Below are 6,469 nucleotides of genomic sequence, written 5' to 3'. Positions count from 1 at the left end.
CTATAAAAGCCTCTTGTTTTAAGCGTATAATTCAATGAATGTCAGTCAGTTTACAGAGTTGTGCAGTTATCACCACAACCCAGTTTTAGAATGGCTCCATCACCCCAAAACATCTCTAGTGCCCACTGGCAACTCAGCTTGCCGAAGTTTTGCAAAATCAGTAGGTGCCCAGCTGTCAAGGAGGGGGAAGGAGGTTCAGGGAGGGGGAAGGAGTTTCAGGAAGGGAGGGCACAGAGGCATGGATGGACATGGTATATTTGGGGAAATGCCAGCAGTTCAATAAGACTGGAGCCCAGGGTTTGTGGGGATGGGCTTAGGGGGGCAGTTTGGGGAGGGCAGTGGGGCAAGTTTCTGGAAGTGAGTTTGGAGTGGCACACAGGGACCAGACCATGGAAAGCCTTGCATTTCCTACTAAAGAACTAGGAGGCTTTCTTTATTAAATAATTTTTTTAATTTTATTTTTTACCAGAGGTATTCACATTTTTAAATTGAGATATAATCTGTATACAACATGCATTGATTTTAAGTGTACAGTCTGATGAATTTTGACAAATGTACACCTATATAACTGCCATTCCGGTTAGCATATAGGACATTTCCATCACCCGTGAGAGTTCCCTTGTACCCCTTCCCCCTCAATGCCTGCCCCCAACTGCCCCAGGAAACCACTGTTCAGATTTCTAGTTTTAGCTGTTCTAGAACTTTATAAATGGACTCATATAGTATGTACTCAGTGGTTGCTGGCTTCTTTCATAATGTTCATCCATGTTGTTGAGTGTGTTTTATTGCTGAGTAGGATTTTTAAAAACTTTTAAGTGTCTGTGATCTTTTTGAAATTGCCCAAGCAGTTTATCCACAATATATTCAACAGCTGTCTGAGGCCCTGCGTGGAACTTAACCATCTGGTGGGAGGAGGCTGGGAATATAAAAGGTATGAAACATTTACAGCACGATGTAAACATTCAAGTTGTTTTTTGTTTTGCTGCAAAAAGCTTTATTGTTTGCATTTGGTCCAAGGCTTGGGAGAGCGCTCCAGAGTAGTTAAAAAGCTGCCTAGTGGCTGCAGAGAGGGGCTTCAGGCGGACGCCCTGACACCAGAGGGGCTCCTCAAAACCGCTGGGCTCCGGACGCTCCTAGTCGTGCTGGAGGGTGAGCCTTTCGAAGAGAGACTCGCCCAGCCCCGCCTGGGGACCAGCCGGCCTGCGGAGGTTGGTCAGGTTGTTGCCATCTTCTGGATGAGTTTCACCTGCTCATCTAGGAAGCTCTCCAGGAAGTCACAGAGGCGGGGGTCTGCGCGGGCAGAGCCCAGGGCATGCGGATCCAAAAGGGCCTGGTTCAGGTTCTTCTCCATGAGAATGGCGGCTTGCATATAGTCCTGGGTTTTATTCCACTCCTTTTGGGACGGCTTCTGCGTGTCCTGGAAGAGGGCGCGACTGGAGGGATGGTTTTGCATCTTCAAGAGGTGCTGGGCGCTCTCGTGCTTCTCCTTGGCTAATTTGTTACAGACCTGGGTTCTCAGACTTTTTAATCAATAGAAGTTGATAAGAGGCCAGACGAGAAATTCAGGCAAGGCTTTATTGGTATTCGTGCTGCAGCACGAGGGAGGGAAAACTGGTAACAGGCTACCCTGCTCGCTCCCCCTCCCTGAGGGGGAGCCTTAAATGGAGTGAGGGTAGGGGCGGGTCCAGGGGTCCGGCTGTAGGGGTGGCTTAGGTGATATGCCCACCACTTGGTGGTGCCGTGTGCAGGGATCGTGCACAGTACCCTGCTTTTGCTCCCAGCTCTTCAGAAGTGGCAGTTGGGTTTTGGTCTTTTTATATCTTATTGTTCATAACTTGTCCCAACTGCACACGCACGCGGTTATTTTTAGTCCCTTGTAGTTTCTTTGTATTTTGTTGCTCGAGGAGACGTTTGTCCAGGTGCCAGCACTGCAGCAAAGGGTCCCAGAGCCCAGGTTCCAGCCTGTCTCAAATTCGCAGAAAAAGTGTCCCAGGCCCTCCAGAAACACATCACTGCGGTGGAAATAGGAGCCCAGAGAGGTGGGTGCAGGAGGCCCGCAGATGCATGTTGACCAGGTGGTTGATGGCGGCCTCCACCTGGATGGAATCATTCTGATGAATCTGGGAGCTCATGGTTGATGGATAATAAGGAGCTAAGCTCAGAAAATGGTGTTGGCTGGTCCGGAGGCCAAGGATAGCTGAGTGATTGGGTCTGAAGGTTACGACTGGAAAAAAAGGTTGGAGGGTGGTCGGGGGCTGGAGGAAGGGGTGTCTCTGGGTCTGTTCTGTCCAAACACTGTGGAAGCAAGAGACAGATCCACGGGACCGCCGCGCGCACTGCCTCAAGTTTATTTTTTAATTCTTGTGAATATTTCATTTTTCTTAAAAATTACTTTATTGAGATGTGTATTTTATGCCATAAAATTCACTCACGTGTACAATTCAGTAATTTGTAGTAATTGTATACAGTTGTGCCACCATCACCATGACCCAAGTTTAGAACGTTTCCATTACTCCCAAAAGGTCCCTGTGACCATTTGCAGCCATCCTCCATCCCCACGCCCCACCCTAGGCAACCATTTATTTACTTTCTGTCTCTATAGATTTTCCTTTTCTAGACATGTCATAAAAATGGAATTATACAGTATGTGTCCTTCTGTATCTTTTTCACTTAGCATGACGTTTTTGAGGTTCATCCATGTTGTAGCATGGATCAGTACTTTGTTCTTTTTATTGCTGAATAGTATTCCATTGTATGGCTAGACCACATCTTGTTTATCCTTTTACCAGTTGATGGACATTTGGGTTGCTTCTATAAGTCTGGTATGGACATCTGTCTTGTGTAGACATATGTCTTCATTCATTTTCTTGGGTAGATACCTAGAAGTGGAATTGTGGGGTCTTATGGTGACTATGTTCCACATTTTAAGAAACTGTCAGACTGTTTTCCATTGTAAAATGGTGAACAATTTTACAATCCTGCCAGCGATATATGAGAGTTCCAGTTTCTTCACATTCTCATCTATGCTTGTTATTGTCTTTTTTTTTTTATTGGAGTATAATTGCTTTACAATGTTGTGTTTCTGCTGTACAGTGAAGTGAATCAGCTATATGAATACATATATCCCCTCTTGGACCTCCCTCCCACCCTCTACTTTTTAATTATAATCATTCTAGTAGATGTGAAGTGGTATCTCATTTTGGTTTTGATTTGTATTTTCCTAATGACTGTTGAGTATCATTCATCTGCTTACTGGCCATTGGTGTATCTCCTTTGCTGAAATGTCATTCAAAAATTTTTTTAATAACTTTTTTTTAATCTTTATTGGAGTATAAATGCTTTACAGTGTTGTGTTATTTTCTGCTGTACAACAAAGTGAATCAGCTATATGTATACACATATCCCCATATCCCCTCCCTCTTGAACCTCCCTCCCACCCTCCCTATCCCACCCCTCTAGGTGGTCACAAAGCATTGAGCTGATCTCCCTGCGCTATGCAGCTGCTTCCCACTAGCCATCCATTTTACATTTGGTAGTGTATATATGTCCATGACACTCTCTCACCTCGTCCCAGCTTACCCTTCCCACTCCCCGTGTCCTCAAGTCCATTCTCTACATCTGCGTCTTTATTCCTGTCCTGCCCCTAGGTTCTTCAGAACCTTTTTTTTTTAGATTCCATATATGTGCATTAGCATACAGTATTTGTTTCTCTTTTTCTGACTTACTTCACTCTATATGACAGACTCTAGGTCCATTCACCTCATTACAAATAACTCAATTTCGTTCCTTTTTATGGCTGAGAAATATTCCATTGTATATATGTGCCACATCTTCTTTATCCATTCATCTGTTGATGGACACTTAGGTTGCTTCCATGTCCTGGCTATTGTACATAGTGCTGCAATAAACATTGGGGCACATGTATCTTTTAGAATTATGGTTTTCTCAAGGTATATGCCCAGTAGTGGGATTGCTGGGTCATAGGGTAGTTCTATTTTTAGTTTGTTAAGGAACCTCCATACTGTTCTCCATAGTGGCTGTATCAGTTTACATTTCCACCAACAGTGCAAGAGGGTTCCCTTTTCTCCACACCCTCTCCAGCGTTCACTGTCTGTAGATTTTTTGATGATGGCCATTCTGACCGATGTGAGGTGAGACCTCATTGTGGTTTAGATTTGCATTTCTCTAATAATTAGTGATGTTGAGCATCTTTTCATATGTTTGTTGGCAATCTGTATGTCTAGTTTGGAGAAATGTCTAGGTCTTCTGCCCATTTTTGGATTGGGTTGTTTGTTTTTTTGATATTGAGCTGCATGAGCTGTTTATATATTTTGGAGATTAATCCTTTGTCAGGTGCTTCGTTTGCAGATATTTTCTCCCATTCTGAGGGTTGTCTTCCCATCTTGTTTGTGGCTTCCTTCGCTGTGCAAAAGCTTTTTAAGTTTCATTAGGTCCCGTTTGTTTATTTTGGTTTTTATTTCCATTACTGTAGGAGGTGGATCAAAAAGATCTTGCTGTGCTTTATGTCAGAGAGTGTACTTCCTATATTTTCCTCTAAGAGTTTTATAGTGTCCAGTCTTACATTTAGGTCTCTAATCCATTTTGAGTTTATTTTCGTGTATGGTGTTAGGGAGTGTTCTAATTTCATTCTTTTACATGTAGCTGTCCAGTTTTCCCAGCACCACTTATTGAAGAGGCTGTCTTTTCTCCATTGTATATTCTTGCTTCCTTTGTCAAAGATAAGGTGACCATATGTGCGTGGGGTTATCGCTGGGCTTTCTATCCTGTTCCATTGATCTATATTTCTAAATATAGAAAGTGTTCTAATTTCAATCTTTTACATGTAGCTGTCCAGTTTTCCCAGCACCATTTATTGAAGAGGCTGTCTTTTCTCCATTGTATATTCTTGCTTCCTTTGTCAAAGATAAGGTGACCATATGTGCGTGGGGTTATCGCTGGGCTTTCTATCCTGTTCCATTGATCTATATTTCTAAATATAGAAAGTGTTCTAATTTCAATCTTTTACATGTAGCTGTCCAGTTTTCCCAGCACCATTTATTGAAGAGGCTGTCTTTTCTCCATTGTATATTCTTGCCTCCTTTGTCGTAGATTAATTGACCATAGGTGCGTGGGTTTATTTTGGGGCTCTCTATCCTGTTCCATTGATCTATGTCTCTGTTTTTGTGCCAGTACCATACTGTCTTGATTACTGTAGCTTTGTAGTATAGTCTGAAGTCAGGGAGTCTGATTCCTCCAGCTCCGTTTTTCTTTCTCAAGATTGCTTTGGCTATTTGGGGTCTTTTGTGTTTCCATACAAATTGTAAAATTTTTTGTTCTAGTTCTGTGAAAAATGCCATTGGTAGTTTGATAGGGATTGCATTGAAACCGTAGATTGCATTGGGTAGTATAGTCATTTTCATAACGTTGATGCTTCCGAACCAAGAACGTGGTATATCTTTCCATCTGTTTGTATCCTCTTTGATTTGTTTCATCAGTGTCTTATAGTTTTCTGCATACAGGTCTTTTGCCTCCTTAGGTAGGTTTACTCCTAGGTATTTTATTCTTTTTGTTGCAGTGGTAAATGGGAGTGTTTTTTTAATTTCTCTTTCTGATTTTTCGTTGTTGGTATATAGGAATGCAAGAGATTTCTGTGCATTAATTTCGTATCCTGCAACTTTACCAAATTCATTGATTAGCTCTAGTAGTTTTCTGGTGGCATCTTTAGGATTCTCTATGTATAGTATCATGTCATCTGCAAACAGTGACAGTTTTACTTCTTCTTTTCCAATTTGGATTCCTTTTGTTTCTTTTTCTTCTCTGATTGCCATGGCTAAAACTTCCAAAACTATGTTGAATAATAGTGGGGAGAGTGTGCAACCTTGTCTTGTTTCTGATCTTAGAGGAAATGCTTTTTGTTTTTCACCATTGAGAATGACGTTGGCTGTGGGTTTGTCATATATGGCTTTTTTTATTTTGAGGTAGGTTCCCTCTATGCCCACTTTCTGGAGAGTTTTTTTTTTTTTATCATAAATGGGTGTTGAATTTTGTCAAAAGCTTTTTCTGCATCTATTGAGATCATCATATGGTTTTTATTCTTCAATTTGCTAATATGGTGTATCACATTGATTGATTTGCATATATTGAAGAATCCTTGCATTCCTGGGGTAAACCCCACTTGATCATGGTGTATGATCCTTTTAATGTGCTGTTGGATTCTGTTTGCTAGTATTTTGTTGAGCATTTTTGCATCTATGTTCATCAGTGATATTGGCCTGCAATTTTCTTTTTTTGTGACATCTTTGTCTGGGTTTTGTATCAGGGTGATGGTGGCCTCGTAGAATGAGTTTAGGAGTGTTCCTCCCTCTACTATATTTTGGAAGAGTTTGAGAAGGATGGGTGTTAGCTCTTCTCTAAATGTTTGATAGAATTCGCCTATGAAGCCATCTGGCCCTGGGCTTTTGTTTGTTGG

General features: G+C 41.9%; 1 pseudogene; it reads right to left on the bottom strand.

The window, feature by feature from the left end:
* Nucleotides 1-1,075: 1,075 nt before the first annotated feature.
* On the bottom strand, nt 1,076-2,132 carry LOC118888944 (annotated as a pseudogene).
* Between the last annotated feature and the right edge of the window lie 4,337 nt (nt 2,133-6,469).

Source organism: Balaenoptera musculus, chromosome X, assembly GCF_009873245.2.
Source record: "Balaenoptera musculus isolate JJ_BM4_2016_0621 chromosome X, mBalMus1.pri.v3, whole genome shotgun sequence".
Lineage (NCBI taxonomy): Eukaryota > Metazoa > Chordata > Mammalia > Artiodactyla > Balaenopteridae > Balaenoptera > Balaenoptera musculus.
Note: the sequence above shows the minus strand (reverse complement) of the source record. Positions and strands in the feature narration are given on the sequence as shown.